Source organism: Sapajus apella, unplaced genomic scaffold (genome assembly GCF_009761245.1).
Source record: "Sapajus apella isolate SASKATOON/1434 unplaced genomic scaffold, GSC_monkey_1.0 scaffold43, whole genome shotgun sequence".
NCBI lineage: Eukaryota > Metazoa > Chordata > Mammalia > Primates > Cebidae > Sapajus > Sapajus apella.
In genome coordinates this window covers 10,671,299-10,689,918 of record NW_022436983.1, presented here as the reverse complement: position 1 = coordinate 10,689,918, position 18,620 = coordinate 10,671,299, and the positions used below count along the sequence as shown (strand labels likewise).

Sequence of the window (18,620 nt, the reverse complement as noted above, 5' to 3'; positions counted from 1 at the left end):
TTCTTTCTCTTTCTTTCTGTCTTTCTTTCTGTCTGTCTGTCTTTCTTTCTTTCTTTCTTTCTTTCTTTTCTTTCTTTCTTTCTTTCTTTTTCTTTCTTTCTTTCTCTCTTTCTTTCTCCTTCCTTCCTTCCTTTTTCTTTCTTTCTTTTTCTTTCTTTCTTTTTTGAGAAGGAGTCTCGCCCTTTTGCCCAGTGCTAGGATTACAGGAGTGAGCCACCATGCCCGGCTTCTATTTTATTTTATTTTATTTTACTTTATTTTTTGAGAAGGAGTCCTGCTCTGTCACCCAGGCTGGAGAGCAGTGACAAAATCTCAGCTCACTGCAACCTCCGCCTCCCGGGTTCAAACAGTTCTCCTGCCTCAGCCTCCCGAGTAGCTGGGATTACAGGCACTCGTCACCACGCCCGGCTAATTTTTGTATTTTTAGTAGTGGCAGGGTTTCACCATATTGGCCAGGTTGGTCTTGAACCCCTGACATCAGGTGATCTGCCTGCCTCGGCCTCCCAAACTGCTGAGATTACTGGCCTGAGCCACCGTGCCCCGCCCCTCACCATATCTTTCTTCATGTTAGTTGAAGATAGTATTTAAGCCACAAAGCAAAGCCACCTCTTGGAGATATCCCCTTTTCTGTTGGTTTCTCCCATATATACATAAGGTAAACATCTTAATCAACTTGGGGAGTTTTTCTCTATTTAACCTGCCTCTTGTTTCAGGAGAGGGCTCTAGCTTCCTCCCCTGTCCTGGGCACCGTGAAAAACTTCTCAGCAATAAAAAGGAGTGGACTCAGCCTAGAGCAGTGGCACAGGTCTATAATCCCAGCACTTTGAGAGGCCAAGGCGGGCAGACCACCTGAGGTCAAAAGCTGGAGACCAGGCTGCCCAACAGGGAGAAAATCCCATATCTAGTAAAAATACAAAAATTAGCTGGGTGTGGTGGCACACACTTGTAATCCCAGCTACTCTGGAGGCTGAGGCCTGAGAAAGGCTTGAACCCTGGAGGTGGAGGTTGTAGTAAGCAGAGGTCACATGACTGCACTCCAGCCTGGGCAGATAGTGAGACAGTGAATCTCTATCTCAAAAAAATAAATAAGAACAGACGAGGTGGCTCATGCCTGTAATCCCAGCACTTTGGGAAGCTAAGGTAAACAGATCACTCGAGGTCAGGAGTTAGAGGCCCGCATGGCCAACATGGTGAAACCCCGTCTCTACCAAAAAATGCAAAAAACTAGCCAGGCATTGCAGTGTGTACCTGTAATCCCAGCTGCTCAGGAGGCTGAGGCAGGAGAATGGCTCGAACCTGGGAGGTGGAGGTTGCAGTGATCGGAGATCGTGCCACTACACTCCAGCCTGGGCAACAAGAGCCAAACTCTGTCTCAGAATAAAGAAAAAAAGAAATAAAATTAACTAAAGTAATTAAGTTTTAGAACAGGGAAAACTGAGTCATAGTAACAGAAATCAGAACAGAAGTTGCCCGGGGGAAGAGGGTAGGAGATGACAGATAAGCAAAGGGGCTGCAGGGAACACCCTCAGGTCCTGGACATGCTTCACCTATGACAGATGAGTGCTCACATTTCTCAAGAGTCATGGCAGTGTGCAGTGGCTCATGCCTGAAATTCCAGCACTTTGGGAGGCCAAGGCGGGCAGGTCATTTGCAGTCAGGAGTTTGAACCAGCATGGTCAACATGGTGAAACCCTGTCTCTACTGAAAATACAAAATCCAGCAGAGTGTGGTGGGGCGTGCCTGTGCTCCAGCAATTTAGGAGGCTGAGGCAGGAGAATCACTTGAACCTGGGAGGCGGAGGTTGTGGTGAGCAGAGATCATACACTTTACTACAGCCAGGGGGACAGAGAGAGACTCTGTCAAAAAAAAAGAAGAAGAGTTATGAACTGTACACTTAAAATGCGTGCAAGCATTTTATGTGTAAGTCATGCCTCAAAGTTTAAAAGAATGAAGAAATGTTGTGGGGCATGATGGCTCATGTCTCCCAGCAATTTGGGAGGCTGAGGCGTGAGGTTCACCTGAAGTCAGGAGTTGAAGACCAGGCTGGCCAACCTGGTGAGATCTCCCCCTTCGACCCCTGTCTCTAACTAAAAATACAAAAAATTGCCGGGTGAGAAGGTTCATGCCTGTAATTGCACTTGGGGAGGCCAAGTTGGGCGGATAACGAGTTCAAGAGTTCAATACCAGCCTGGCCAACAACCCCATCTCTACTAAAAGACAAAAACTAGCTGGGCGTGGTGGCAGGCGCCTGTAATCGCAGCTACTTGGGCGGCAAGAGAATCGTTTGAACCCAGGAGGCGGAGGCTGCAGTGAGCGGAGATTGCGCCATTACACTCCAGCCTGGGTGACAGAGTAAGACTCTGTCTCAAAAAAATAAAGAAAGAAAGAAGAATGAAGAAATGTCATATCTGTATGTAACATAGCAGAGGAATTCCGTTTTTGTTTTTTACAATAAACAGTGCTCACAAGAGACCAGGAAAACCCAACATCTGCTTTGAGAGTACTGTTGGCAATTTTTCACACAGGTTGGATGAGCTTGTTATGGAATTTACAAAGGGATATGTGAATGGACTCTCGTGTGCCAGGCAGGCTGCATGAGAAGTGCATGACAGATATTACTTAGTACTTAAGGCCAGGCACCGTGGCTGATGCCTGTAATCCTAATGCTATGGGAGGCTGAGGTGGGTGGATTGCTTGAGCTCAGGAGTTTGAAACCAGCCTGGGCAACATGACCAAACCCCATCTCTATTCTTAAAAATTAAAAATTAAAATTAAAAAAAGGCTGGGCGAGGTGGCTCATGCTGGTAATCCCAGAACTTCAGGAGGCCAAGGTGGGTGGATTACCTGAGGTCAGGAGTTCAAGACCAGGCCAACACCCTGTCTCTACTAAAAACACAAAAATTAGCGAGGCATGGTGGCATGCACCTGTAATCTTAGCTACTCAAGAGGCTGAGGCAGAGAATCATTTGAACCTGGGAGGCAGAGGTTGCAGTGAGCCGAGGTCACGCCACCACACCCCAGCCTGGCGCCTGATGATGTAGTGAGACTTTGTCTCAAAAAAAAAAAAAAAGAATTTTAAAAACTCTTTATTTTATTTATTTATTTATTTATTTTAGAGACAGGTTTTCACCATGTTGGTCAGGCTGGTCTCAAACTCCTGACCTTGTGATCTGCCTGCCTCGGCCTCCCAAAGTGCTGGGATTACAGGCGTGAGCCATCACGCTCAGCCTAAAAATTTATGTAATTCTTTTAAGAAGGCTTTGAGGTCAGGAATTTGTTATTCCTATTTTACAGAAGAGGAAAGTAAGGCACAGAGAAGTTCAGTAGCTCAACGTAGCTCAGAAATGGGAGCCAGGGCCGGGTGCAGTGAGTGGCTCATGCCTATAATCCCAGCATTTTGGGAGGCCGAGGCGGGTGGATCATCTAAGGCCTGAAGTTCAAGACCAGCCCCTGGCCAACGTGGCGAAACCCCTTCTCTACTAAAAATACAAAAATTAGCCAGGCATGGCGGTGAGCACCTGTCGTCTCCCAGCTGCTTGGGAGGCTGAGGCAGCAGAATTGCCTGGACCCAGGAGGCAGAGGTTGCAATGAGTGGACATCACAACACTGCACTCCAGGCTGAGTGACAGAGCAAGACTCTGTCCCAAAGGAAAATAAAGGATTGGACTGGGCCCTTGAGTCAGGAATAGTGGGAGAACCTTCCAGTAAGGCAGGGGCTGAGATCCTGGAGATGGGACAGCCCTCCCTGCCCCCTGTACTTGAGCAAATCCCCTTTCCCTCCTGAATCCCACCCACCTCTTCTGGGCCCCCCCGCCTCTCTAGAGCCTCTTCAGACTCTTCTGAAGGGTGACAGATACGACAGACCACAACTTGCCACTTCGCCATAAGGATCCTGTTGAGATGAAAGCAATTGAAAAGAAGCAAATAGAGGAAAAGCTCTCTCTGCTGGGCACGGTGGCTCATGCCTGTAAGCCATACACTTTGGGAGGCCGAGGAAGGCAGGTCACTAGAGGTTGGGAGTTTGAGACCAGCCTGATCAATATGGAGAAACACCATCTCTACTAAAATTACAAAATTAGCTAGGCATGATGGTGCACGCCTGTCATCCCAGCTAATTTCTTGAACCCGAGAGGCAGAGGTTGCGGTGAGCCGAGATCACGCCATTGCACTCCAGCCTGGGCAACAAGAACGAAACTCCATCTCAAAAAAAAAAAAAGCTCTATGCTTTTCCCATAGCAGCCAAAAAGCAAGACATAAATTTACAAATGTGCCCACCCCTAAAAAAAAAAAAAAAAAAAAACACTAGGAAGGCCAGAAATTGGTCCCAGAGACACCTCTAGACCCTTAACTGCCCGGGACGGCCCAGAGGAATCTACAAAACCAACACCACTCCTAGCTCTCTTCTTCCGTTCCTCCGTCTATTGAACCTCTCACGATTTGCTGCCCTAGAAACTCAGTCCTTTCCCTTTCTGTTTTCAAGTCTTTAAGTACATATTATTCTTTTGTTAAGATGCTCTGTAAGCCCCAGTTCTAACCACCCTCTTGAGTCACTCACCCCTGAGTACTCCCATGTACAAGTGTCATAATCAACTTCTGTTTATTTTTCTCTTGTTAATCTGTCTTTTGTGAGTCTAATGAATAGGGTACCAGCCGAGGAATCTAAGATGGGTACACACCCCATTCGCCTTCCTTCGTCCTTCCCCAAGATTCTGAGTTCACTGCTATTTAATCATCTCTACCTGTGCCGGGATTTTGTTTGTTTGTTTGTTTGTTTGAGACGGAGTTTTGCTCTTGTTGCCCAGGCTGCAGTGCAGTGTTACAATCTCAGCTCACTGCAACCTCTGCCTCCTGGGTTCAAGCGATTCTCCTGCCTCAGCCTTCCAAGTAGCTGAGATTATAGTGGCACCCCACCATGCCCAACTAATTTTTGTATTTTTAGTAGAGACAGAACTTCATCACGTTGGCCAAGCGGGTCTTGAACTCCTGACCTCAGGTGATCCACCCACCTTGGCCTCCCAAAATGCTGGAATTACAGGCGTGAGCCACCACGCCCAGCCTGTGCCTGTTCTTATTCTGTCCTGGCCAAGCCTCTCATACTCTGCCATAGTTTCCTCATCTGCGAAACGGGGATTTGAAGAGTACCCACTTCCTGGGCCCATAGGTAAGGTATGAGGACTAAACTCTGATTTTTATCTTGCCCAAATTTCCATCGAAGAGGTCTGGAGCCATCACAAATTCTCATCAGATGGGTTTTATTTAACCCTATGTATTGTGACTGACTTTCTAACCTGACTGACTCTGGCATACATTATGAGACAAAGAAGAAAATAAAAATATTTTATCCTAAAACATGTTTCTTTGTCATATTTTGAAATGGCCCTACAGAGCTGTTCTTTGTGTGGGGAAATTTGAATCTGTAAAGAATCTCTATTAACATAGCTAGATCTTTTTCTTCCAGACCCTCCCCAATCCTAAAGATATTTACTAAGATCTGATTAGGAAACATTTGCCTTTCTTTTTTTTTTTTGAGCAGGAGTTGTTTTTGTTTTTATTTATTTATTTATTGAGACAGAGTTTTACCATGTTGGTCAAGCTGGTCTTGAACACCTGACTTCAGGTGATCCACCCACCTCGGCCTCCCAAAGTGCTGGGATTACAGGCATGAGCCACCATGCCCGGCCCTTGAGCAGGAGTTTTAGTCTGTTGCCCCAGCTGGAGTGCAATGGCTTGATCTCGGCTCACTGCAACCTCCACCTCCTGGGTTCAAGCAATTCTCCTGCCTCAGCCTCCCGAGTAGCTGGGATTACAGCCACATGTGCCACCATGCCCGGCTAATTTTGTCTTTTTAGTAGAGACAAGGTTTCTCCATGTTGGTCAGGCTGGTCTCAAACTCCCAACCTCAGGTGATCGGCTGGCATCGACCTCCCAAAGTGCTGAGATTACAGGCGTGAGCCATGGCGCCCAGCAACTCTGTTTCAAAAAAAAAAAAAAATTAGCCGGGCATGGTGGTGCATGCCTATAATCCTAACTACTTGGGAGGCAGAGGTTGCCGATTTGCTGAGAGATCACAGCACTTCACTCCAGCCTGGGTGACAGAGCAGGACTCCTTCTCAAAAAAAAAATTTAAAAAGAGGCCAGGTGCAGTGGCTCACACCTGTAATCCTAGAACTGGGCGAAGGAGCGAGACTCCCTCTCGAAAGAAAAAAAAAAAGAAAGAAAGAAAAGAAAAGAAAGACAAGAATTGTGTGTGGGGCAAATGGCAGCTTTTTTTAAGAAGCTATGTAACCCCAGCTACTCAGGAGGTTGAGGCAGGAGAATCACTTGAACCCAGAGGCAAAGGTTGCAGTGAGCCGAGATCAGGCTGGGAATCTAGCCTGAGGAAAAAAAAAAATTCCTAACTACTGAAAAGTCCTGTGATTTGTTTAGTCATTGATTTAGAAATGGTTTTTCTGTTTGTTTGTTTTTGTTTTCTCTGAGACAGAGTCTGGCTCTGCTGCCCAGGCTGGAGTGCAGTGACACGATCTTGGCTCATCACAACCTCCGCCTCCCAGATTCCGACAATTCTCCTGCCTCAGCCTCCCGACTAGCTGGGACTACAGTTGTGCACCACCACGCAAGGCTAATTTTTGTATTTTTAGTAGAGACGGGGTTTTGCCATATTGGCCAGGCTGGTCTGGAACTCCTGACCTTGTGATCCACCTGCCTTGGCCTCCCAAAGTGCTGGGATTACAGGCATGAGTCACCATGCCCGACCAGAAATTGTTTTTAACACATGCATAAAATGGTTTGGAAAGGAGCCGTTCTCTAATGGAAGGTGTGTTAGAGATTCGTGGCCAGGTTGAATGAGGTCTCTATTTCAGGTTGAGGTTTGTGCTTTGAGACACTCCCAAGGGCTTGCAGGTTTCCCAGTTTCCTCTGAGCAGAGTTGCTTGGCTGGAGAGCTCCGATGTCCCCACCCCGGGGTACATGCCTGTCACCTGCCTCCCTGGAGCGGCCCTCGGAAGCCAGCGTCTTGCATGTGGGGATTTTGCCTGAAGCATCCTCCTTGGTCCCTGGCATGGCCAGGCTGGCAGCTGGAGAGTCCGGGCTGCCTAGCTGAGGGTAACGCCAGGCAAAGCAGGTTTCAACTTGGTGGATGATCAGAGGCCCCTCCCACTCACTCTCACGCCACTGCCTGCACATCCCTCGGGTGCCAGGCCCTGGAGCACCCTGCACTGAGCTGGGCAGGAGGAAGGCGGTGGCTCTGAGGAATCCAATTGGGATGCAGAGAAGGAGGCCACTCTGGAACCCACCCTCAGGATGGCGGAGGACTCCAGGGAGTGAAACACACCCAGAGAACTTGGGTTTCACTGGGTCCTCAGGGGAAGCTGTGACACGGCGAAGGGAAGGGCACAGGCTCTGGGATTCCACAACCCTGGGTTGAATCCCGCTCTGCCACTTTCCTTCTTGTAATTTCTGGGAACTTAGGTCATCTCTCTGAGCACCTATAAAATAGCAATGGTAACAATAGGCCAGGCGGGGTGGCTCATGACTGTAATCCCAGCACTTTGGGAGGTCAGGGTGGGTGGATCATCTGAGGTCGGGAGTTCCAGACCAGCCTGGCCAACATGGTGAAACCCCAACTCTACCAAAAATACAAAAATGTCTGGGCATAGTGGCTCACCCCTTTAATCCCAGCACTTTGGGAGCCCGAGGCGGGTGGATCACCCTGAGGTCAGGAGTTTAAGACCAGCCTTGTCAACATGGTGAAATTCTGCCTTTACTAAAAATACAAAAATTAGCCGGGCATGGTAGGCACCTGTAGTCCCAGCTACTCAGGAGGTTGAGGCAGGAGAATTGCTTGAACCTGGGAGGCTGAGGCTGCAGTGAGCAGACATCACACCACTGTACTGCAGCCTGGGCAGCAGAGTGAGACTCCATCCAAAAAAAAAAACCTATCTATAGGAATAATGGGGATACAAATAGCCAACAGCTAATGCTAGGTGACTTTTGGTTATAAGGAAGTGGGTCAAAGTGAAGCCTGATTAATGCTTAATTATAACGTTCTTTCCGCCTGGATTTCTTGTTAACCTTGTGAGGGCGGCTTCAATACTACTCTCATTTGCAGGATATTTGCAGAACAAATACTGTGTTCTGGTAACTGCGGTTGAGCCTGTGGACATGGCAGGAAACAAGGTAAGTCTGAGCCTTCCCTCTTGAAGCTTGAGGTCCAATAAAGGGAGACAGAAAAGTTAAAAGGTAAGACTCTTGATCTTTCTGAGTCTCAGCTTCCCATACTATGAAATGGGTGTAATAATCTGTGACCCATGTCCTTACCAGCTGGCTGTCAGGCCCAAGAGAGATGAATGTGCTTTGTAAAGTTGAAAGCATCTTACTGATATGAGCCGGGACCTTCTTCATGTATTACTTTTAGCCTTTTTTTCTGTTTTCAAAAACAATTTTTTTTTTTTTTTTTTTTTTTTTTTTTTTTGAGACAATCTCGTTCTGTTGCCCAGGCTGAGGTACAATGGTGTGATCTCGGCTCACTGCAGCCTCTGCCTCCTGGGTTGAAGAGATTCTCCTACCTCAGCCTCCCGAGTAGCTGGGACTACAGGCACATGCCACCATCCCCAGCTAGTTTCTGTATTTTTTAGTAGAGACAGGGTTTCGCCATGTTTACCAGGCTGGTCTTGAACTCCTGACCTCAGGTGATCCTCCTGCTTTGGCTTCCCAGTGTTGGGATTACAGGTGTGAGCCACCATAACCAGCTAGACCTGGGATTTGAACCCAAACATTTCCAGAGCTATTTCTTGCTCTAGTCCACCCTTTTCAGCTGCCCCAGAGGGCCCTGCTTGAGATCATGGGGTCAGCTGTGCCCATCCCTGCTCCGTAAGTCATCTGGAAACCCCCTCCGTATCAGACAGTTTGCCCAGACATCCTGAACACCCTGTTCTGGACACAGAGCATCAGGTGGTGATGATATGGGAGGAAAATGCCTCTGTGTCAGCCAAATTCCCTCCTTCCCTCTGAAGCAAGGAAGGGGAACCAGCTCAAGTCTTAAGAAATTTAATGAGGTTTGGTAAGAAATGCAATCTTTTGAAAAATGCGTGCATAATAACAGTGATTTAAACCACCGAGAAGATGAAAAATAATGAGTGGTTTCATTGTGAGAGCGGGAGGGACTGAGCCACCGCCTCGAGGGCGTGGACACACGGTTCCCCTCCATTTGTTCAGACTTGGAGACAGCTCAGCTTCCCTGGGTCTTAGTCTTCTCATTCCTCAAAGGAAGGACTGGATTCCAGCTAGAAAATGATACTTTGCAGAGCAACTAGTGGACACAGAAATGACTGTCTTGGGCGGGTGCAGTGGCTCACACCCCTAATCCCAGCACTTTGGAAGGCCAAGGCGGGTGGATCACGAGGTCGGGAGTTCAAGATCAGCCTGGTCAAGATAGTGAAACCCCATGCCTACTAAAAATAGAAAAAATTAGCCAGGCATGGTGGCAGGCACCTGTAATCCCAGCTACTCAGAAGGCTGAGGCAAAATTGCTTGAACCCAGGAGGCAGAGGTTGCAGTGAGCTGCGATCTCGCCACTGTACTCCAGCCTGGGTGACAGAGCAAGACTCTGTCTCAAAAGAAAAAAAAAGAAATGGCTGTCTTTCATACACATATAGGCCAAGATCAGGCTCCCATCAGTGATTTGCATCCTCCTGTGGTGCCGACTTCCTGCTACCTGAGCCCCATAATCTTGCCACGGTCTGATGATGGGGTCTCACACTTGGCAATTCTTTTTGTTTTTTTGGAGACAGAGTCTCGCTCTGTCACTCAGACTGGAGTGCAGTGGCGCGATCTCGACTCACTGCAACCTCCGCTTCCTGGGTTCAAGCAATTCTTCTGCCTCAGCCTCCTGAGTAGCTGGGATTACAGGCACGTGCCACCATGCCCAGCTAATTTTGTATTTTTTAGTAGAGACAGGGTTTCACCATGTTGGTCAGGCTGGTCTGGAACTCCTGACCACAGATGATCCACCCACCTCGGCCTCCCAAAGTGCTGGGATTACAGGCGTGAACCACCATGCCCAGCCCACTCTTTCTATTTTTTAAAAAACTTTTTGAGACAGTGTTTTTTTCTGTCACTCAGGCTGGAGTATAGTGGTGCAATAATAACTCATTCCACCTCCTGGGCTCCAGCAATCCCCCTGCCTCAATCTCCTGGGTAGCTGGGACTGCAGGTGCACACCATCATACCCAGGTAATTTTTAAATTTTATGGAGAGATGGAATGTTGCCCAGGCTCTACTCCCAGGCTCAAGCAATCCTCCTGCCTCAGCCTCCCAAAGTGTTGGGATTACAGGTGTGAGCCACAGTGCCCCACCTGGTAACACTTTCTGAGTGAAAAGGTTATCCATGGATTGGGACCAGGCCTGCTTACTGCATGTTTTTAAGTAGGCTTGCTTTCTTGTTCACATTCCTTCACCATGGATTTTTCTAGACAATCAAAGGCCATGGTCCATCATAGACTGGAGAACGTCAGAATTGGGAGGCGCCAGAAGCATCAAATTCTATTCCTCAGGCCAAGGTTGTTTGTGAACCATCTTCCCCATATCTTATTTTAAATTAAAACATTTTCTTTTTTCCTTTTTTTTTCCCCTTTATTGAGACAGTCTCACTCTGTCGCCCAGGCTGGAGTGCAGTGGTGCAATCTCCGCTTAACACAACCTCTGCTTCCCAGGTTCAAGCAATTCTCCTGCCTCAGCCTCCCCAGGAGCTGGGACTATAGATACATGCCACCACGTCCAGCTAACTTTTTGGCATTTTTGTATTTTTAGTATACATGGGGTTTCTCTATGATGGCCAGGGTGATTTCCAACTCCTGACCTTATGATCTGCCTACCTCGGCCTCCCAAAGTGCTGGGATTACAGGCATGAGCCGCCGTGCCTGGCATGAATCCTTTTTGTCAAGGAAACCCTATATAATTATTGGAAACATGGATCTGAATGCTTACATATATACACATTTCTTTCTTTTTTTTTTCTTTGTTTTTGGAGACAGAGTCTTGCTCTGTGCCCCAGGCTGAAGTGCAGTGGTGCGATCTTCAGCCTCCGCCTCCCAGGTTGGGTGAAGTGGATCATTTGAGTGAGCCTGGAAGGACGAGGCTGCAGTGAATCCTGATTGCAGGACTGCACTCCAGCCTGGGAAACAGAGGGAGACCCTGTGTCAAACAAACCAACCAACCCTCACCGGCTGGTGTGGTGGTGCACGCCTGTAATCCCAGCACTCTGGGAGGCCGAGGCCGGCGGATCACGAGGTCAGGAGTTCAAGACCAGCCTGGCCAACATGGTGAAACCCCATCTCTACTAAAAATACAAAAATTGGCTGGGTGTGGTGGCATGTGCCTGTAACCCCACCTACTTGGGAGGCTGAGGCAGGAGAATCGCTTGAACCCTGGAGCCAGAGGTTGCAGTGAGCCAAGATCGTACCAGTGCACTGCAGCCTGGGCAACGGAGTGAGACCCTGTCTCAAAAACAAAACAAAAAAATTTTTTATACAGACAGTGGTTTCACCATGTTGCTCTGGGTGGTCTTGAACTCTGGGACTCAAGTGATCCTCTCACCTTGGCCTTCCAAAATGCTGAGATTACAGGCATGAACCATCCCATCCAATCACACATCACTCTGGATAGGCCAAATGCAAGTGTCTGGAGACTCACAGTGATTTTTTTTCTAATTTACATAAACCTAGCAGACATAGAAAGCCGCTCATCACCATTTCATACAGAAAACACCATGCCAGAGTAGCATCTAATATACTTTAAAACTGGCACAAAAATACTTAATAGAAAACTTGGAGGCATCATTTACTCTCACTGGTAGTTACTAAAACCACCACGGTGGGATGTGTTTTGGGTACATTCTCAGACATTTTTCATTTGAGCCATGTTCCCTGGTGGCTGAACCGTGCTCCTGGCCCCTGTGTGGTCACTTATGATAAATCATTACAGATTTCATTCCCTAGCTGGGTTCACACATTGCCTTGAGCCTCTCTTCATGTTGTCCTCTCTGCCTGCATATGAATTCTTCTTTTCCTTGGCCTCTCTCTCTCAAAACCCAAGTCACAAATGCTATGCTCAGGCTCTCATGCCAACTTGCTCTTGCAAAACCTCCAGTGCCCTTACAGTTACCCCCATCCATTCTGGGGTGTCCCAGAGGATGTCCGGTGTCCACAGAGACCAAGTCCTCATCCCCACATGCCCTCTGCCATTGTCTCCCTTTCCAGCCCTTGGCCAAATGACCCAGTCCAGGGCACCCCCTCCCCTGAAGCAGCTTCCCGTGCTAGCAGGAGAGGTGTAGAGCTGACAGGGAATGGAGGCCAATGTACCCCACACTCTATGCTGATTGTAGTCCAGGGGCCTGTTCCAAGGCCATGATGCAGGGGGGAGACATGCCGGGCCATGGTGGGTCCTGGACACAGTAGACTCTCAGCCTGCACTGCTGACTTGTGGCTCATATGCTTCACTCCCAGGAACAGAACAGCCTGGAGTGGACACTGGGCCCTGGTACCTTCCAACCCCATGCCCAGCCTCACTGTAGCCTACAGCAGCAGAGATTGTCTTTGCTCTTGTTGCCCAGGCTGGAGTGCAATGGTGCCAACTCCGCTTACTGCAACCTCTGTCTCCCAGGCTCGAGCAATTCTCTTGCCTCAGCCTCCCGGATAGCTGGGATTATGGGCATGTGCCACCATGCCCAGCTAATTTCGTATTTTTAATAGAGATGGGGTTTCACCATATTGGCCAGGCTGGTCTTGAACTCCTAACCTCAGGTGATGCACCTGCCTCAGCCTCCCAAATTGCTGGGATTACATGCATGAGCCACCACACCTGGCCGAGATTGTCTTTTAAGACGGTGCCTCTGTGGGACACTCAAAGCTCACAGAGCCACGTTATTCAATCCAGAAACTCCTCTGTTTCCTCAGAACCAAGACCTTTGTAGAGACAGTAAGATAAGGAGCAAGAAGAAGGGGTCCTAACAGGAGGGGTATTTAAGGAGAGACCAGTGGGGACAGTGGAGTAAGTGTAGGAATGGCTTGGGTGGAATCTTGAAGTTAGTGACAATAAATCTTAGCCTTTTAAAACAGACAAGGTGGCTCACACCTGTAATTCCAATACTTTTGGAGGCCGAGGTGGGAAGATCACTTGAGCTCAAGAGTTTAAGATCAGCCTGGGCAACACAGGGAGCCCTCATCGCTACTTTAAAAAAAAAAAATTAGCACACTCACATAGTCCCAGCTACTCTGGAGGTTGAGACAAGAGAATTGCTTGAGCCCAGGAGATTGTGGCTGCAGTCCAGCCTGAGGCAAACAGCGAGACACCATCTCAAATTAAAGAAAAAAAAGGAAGAAAGAATGGGTTCAGTGTTGAGCCACTTAGGTTGAAGTCTTGGCTTCACTACTTCCACCTGTGAGACCTTGAACAAGTTACTTAACCTCTTTATGTCTTGATTTCCATATCTGTAAAATGGACTGTTAGGGGATGACCGTGCCCCCCCAAATTCATATGTTGAAGTCCAAACCATCAGCATCTCAGAATGTCGCTGTACTGTATTTGGAAATTGGATCTTAAAAGAAGTAATAGGGCTGGGCGCGGGGGCTCATGCCTGTAATCCCAGCACTTTGGGAGGCCGAGGTGGGTGGATCCCATGAGGTCGGGAGTTCGAGACCAGCCTGACCAACATGGAGAAGATACCCCATCTCTACTAAAAATACAAAATTAGCTGGGCATGGTGCACATGCCTGTAGTCCCAGTTACTCGGGAGGCTGAGGCAGGAGAATTGCTTGAGGGTGGGAGACAGAGGTTGCAGTGAGCCGAGATTGCCCTACTGTACTCCAGCCTGGGCAACAAGAGTGAAACTCTGTCTCAAAAATTAAAAAAAAAAAAAAAGGTAATAAAGTTAAAAGGAGGTCATTGTGGTGGCCCTAATGCAATGTGGCTGGTATCCTTATAAGTGAAGATTAGGACGACAGGCATACTCAGAGGAAGGACCACATGAAGACACAGGGAGAAGGTGGCATCTACAGGCCATGAAGAGATGCTGCAGAAGAAACCAACCTTGCCGACCCCTTGGTCTTGGACTTACAGCCTCTAGAACTGTGAGAAAATAAGGTTCTGATTTTTTGTTTTTTTTTTTTGGAGACCAAGTTTCATGCTTGTTGCCTAGGTTGGAGTGCAATGGCATGAGCTCGGCTCACTGCAACCTCTGCTTCCCAGGTTCAAGCGATTCTCCTGCCTCAGCCTCCCGAGTAGCTGGGATTACAGGCATGCGCCACCGCACCCAGCTAAATTTGTATTTTTAGCAGAGAGAGGCTTTCTCCAGGTTGGTCCCAAACTCCTGACCTCAGGTGATCCGCCTGCCTCGGCCTCCCAAAGTGCTGGGATTACAGGCATAAGCCACCACCCCCAGCCAAGGTTCTGATTTTAAGCCACCCTGTCTGTGGTACTTCACTATGGCAACCCTGGCAAACGAATACGGGGACCCACAACAGTATCCACGTCGCATGGATGTTATGAAGATTAAACCAGCTTTTGATGGGGAGTCCTTGGCCCAGCGTCTGGCGCAAGGTGAGAGCTCAGTGCACACCAGAGAATCTTGGTTCCATTTAAGAACTCCTCTGCTTCATCTGGCTGACTCAGGCCACTTAGTGAATGTGAAAATCAGACAGTCCAGATATTTGGCACTGTAGGGACTCCCCATGGGATCGATTTCTTCATTTTTCAAAGGGTTATTATGGTTTTGCATGACATGACGTGGCCTGAAATGCAATGGTTCCCAGCCACCAGGGCCACCTGATACATTAAACAGGCTGCACTCCTTCTGGCCTTGTCATTAACCTTCCTGGCAAATGACACAGTTCTGCAGCTGGGCCCAAAGCCTTGGTTTTCTTCGTCTATTCCAACTCTCATGGTTGTTGACCTCACATAAAAGTCACCCACCTGCTGGGCTTCATTTCGAAATCAATGCTGGATGAACAGCTGTAAGACCTGCGCTTTGTTTGTGCCTCCCTGTCTTTTTTTGTTGTGGTTAAATGCTCCTTTATTGAAATATTTTCCTTTGTGTTTCTTAACTAGCTGGGCATTTCACAGCACTACTGTTGACGTCACCTATGATGTCATGAGGGTGGCGGCCATCAACATTCCAGCCCACAGACTGAGCAGTCCCCAGGATCTCTTTAATGGTTCCAGGGAGTTCTCTGGCTAAAGATCGGTGCCACATCTGCTGAGCAATGTTGATAATCTCATCGAAAGTGACATTCCCGCTGTGTTTAATGTTTTTCTGTTTCTTTCTGTCTCTTGGTGGTTCCTTGAGGGCTCTGATGATCAGGGCAGGGGCAGAAGGCACCACCTCAATCTGGGCCTGTCTGTTCTGAATGGTCAGCTTCACTGTAATCCTCAGGCCCTTCCAGTCACCCATTGCCTTGGCAAAGTCATCACCAACCTTTTTTGGAGAGAGACACAGGGGGCCAATCTTGGGGTCCAGCACAGAAGTGGCACCGACTTCACCCCCGGTGCACCTCAGGTATATGACTTTGATCTCACTGGGGTCAAATTTCGACGGCATGGTGGAGGTGGCTGGTGCTGGATGAACCCAGATTCAGGCCAACCGAAGAAAGTTGCACTGAGCAAAAAAGGCTTTTGCTCTGAGCCAAAAGCCTTTTTCTTTTTTTTTGTGAGACGAAGTCTCGCTCTTATCCCCCAGGCTGGAGTACAGTGGTGCAATCTTGGCTCATTGCAACCTCCGTCTCCTGGGTTCAAGGGATTCTCCTGCCTCAGCCTCCTGAGTAGCTGGGATTACAGGCATATGCCACCACGCTCAGCTAATTTTTGTGTTTTTAGTAGAGACAGGGTTTCGCCATGTTGGCCAGGCTGGTTTCAAACTCCTGACTTCAGTTGATCCGCCTGCCTCGGCTTCCCAAAGTGCTGGGATTACAGGCATGAGCCACCACGCCCAGCTGCCTCTGTGTCATACTGCCCACTGGCAGAGGAAGATGGAATGTCTGCAGAAGATGGCTTTTTCTGTTTTGTTTTGTTTGAGACGGAGTCTTGCTCTGTCGCCAGGCTGAAGTGCAGTGGTGTGATCTCGACTCACTGCAACCTCTGCCTCCCAGGTTCAAGCGATTCTACTGTCTCAGCCTCCCGAGTAGCTGGAACTGCAGGTGTATGCCACCACATCCTGATAATTTTTGTATTTTTAGTAGAGAAGGGGTTTCATCTTGTTGGCCAGGCTGGTCTCAGACTTCTGACCTCATGATCTGCCCACCTCAGCCTCCCAAGGTCCTGGAATTACAGGCATGAGCCACCGCACACGGCCAGAAGATGGCTTTTATTTGCAAGTTTGGGTGAGGATCGTCTTGGAAAATGAGTAGAAAGCTATTGATTAGAGACCAGCTTTACAAATCGTGGTTCAGTCTCAAGCCAGGAACACAACATGAATGCAAATGCTCCTGCAGATTGGGAGCGACTGGTGGTTACACACTAACAGGCAGACACTGATGAAAGTGATTTTGATCCTGTTTTTCCTGGGTCTCAAAAATTAGATTTAACTCCCAAGGTGTACTCATTTTCATTTCAAATTTCTCCTGTACTAAGGTAGAAAGAGCGGGCCCAGCTGGTGGCAAAATTGTGAAGTGACTGCCTACTCCTTGAGGTGCAGGGGACAGGGGCTGCAAAAGTGTGAGCTCCTCCAACCCTCAGGAAGAGAAGTGGGTGCACCGGCTGCCAGGCCAGGGGCAAGGGAGAGGCGCAGTAAATATCTGTTGAATTTCCTCAAGTCTTCATTGGGCCAGTCTATTAGTCCAATTTCACACTGCTATAAAAACACTATCTGAGACTGGGTAATTTATTTATTTTATTTTATTTTTTGGAGGCAGAGTCTTGCCCTGTCTCCCAGGCTGGAGTGCAGTGGTGTGATCTTGGCTCACTGCACTCCGTCTCCCTGGTTCAACCGATGCTCCTGCCTCAGCCTCCTGAGTAGCTGGGATTACGGGTGCCTGCCATCTCACCCAGCTAATTTTTGTATCTTTAGTAGAGACGGGGTTTCGCCATGTTGGCCAGGCTGGTCTCAAACTCCTAACCCCGGGTGATCCATCCTCCTTGACCTCCCAAAGTGCTGGGATTACAGGCGTGAGCCACCGTTCTTGGCCGGGACTAGGTAATTTATAAACAAAGGAGGTTTAGTTGAATCATAGTTCAGCATGGCTGGAGAGGACTCAGGAAACTTACAATCATGGCAGAAGGGCAAGCAGGCACCTTCTTCAAAAGGTGGCAGGAGGCCAGGAATGGTGGCTCACACCTGTAATCCCAGCACTTTGGGAAGCCGAGGCTGGCAGATCACCTGAGGTCAGGAGTTCGAGATCAGCCTGGCCAATGTGGCGAAACCCCGTCTCTACTAAAAATACAAAAATTAGCCAGGCATGGTGGCATGTCCCTGTAATCCCAGCTACTCGGGAAGCTAAGGCAGGAGAATCGCTTGAACTAGGGAAGCGGAGGCTGCTGTGAGCCAAGGTCACGCCATTGCACTCTAGCCTGGGCAACAGAGTGAGACTCCATCTCAGAAAAAGAAGGTGGCAGGAGAGAGACAGTGTGAAGTAGGAACTATCAAACACCGATAAAACCACGAAATCTTGTGAGAACTCCCGCAGCATGGGGGAAACTGCCCTTATGACCCAATCACCTCCTACCAGGTCCATCCCTCAGCACCTGCAGATTATAATTCAAAATGAGATTTGGGCTGGACAAGATGGCTCATGTAATCCTAGCACTTTGGGAGGCTAAGGCGAGTGGATTACTTGCGGCCAGGAGTTCGAGATCAGCCTGGCCAACATGGTGAAATCCTGTATCTACTAAAAAACATAAATATTAGCTGGTATGGTAGCAGGCACCTGTAATCTCAGCTCCTCTGCTGGCTGAGGCAGAAGGATCACTAGAACCCAAGCGGTCAAGGTTGCAGTGAGCCGAGATGGAGACACTGCACTCCAGCCTGGGTGAAGAGTGAGACTCGATCTCAAAAAAAAAAAAATGACCTAGGAAGAAAATTCTTGAATGAAACAAACAAACAACAACAAAAAAATGAGATTTGGGTGGAGACACAAAGCCTAACCACATCAGCCAGCTTGGCGAGTCTTGGCATCCTGCAACCCGGATCTCCTTGCCCTGGACTAGATACATCTTAAAGTGTGAGAAGCCACCTTATGAATGGCTTCCACAGGGCATGGAAAAGTGGTATGATTTCAGCAGCACTTCTCATACTTTAAGATGCATAAAAAATCACTTGTTAAAAATGTACATTCTGGGCCGGGCATGGTAGCTCATGCCTATAATCCCAGCACTTTGGGAGGCCAAGGCGGGTGGATCACCTGAAGTCAGGAGATCGAGACTAGCCTGACCAACATGGCAAAAACCCATCTCTATTAAAAATACAAAAAATTAGCTGGGCATGATGGTGGGAGCCTGTAATTCCAGCTATTCTTGAGGCTGAAGCAGGAGAACGGCTTGAACCAGGAGGCAGAGGTTGCAATGGGCCCAATCGCGCTGCTGCACTCCAGTCTGGGCAACAAGAGCAAAACTCCATCTCCAAAAAAAAAAAAAAAAAA

At 48.4% G+C, this 18,620-nt stretch overlaps 1 long non-coding RNA gene and 1 pseudogene across 1 annotated transcript in view; one reads left to right on the top strand and one right to left on the bottom strand.

Moving 5' to 3' along the window:
• LOC116566645 overlaps positions 1–18,620 on the top strand; it is a 22,004-nt gene that overhangs the window by 1,353 nt on the left and 2,031 nt on the right. The gene's annotated exons all lie outside the window — the stretch shown is intronic.
• LOC116566644 lies at positions 15,052–15,604 on the bottom strand (annotated as a pseudogene).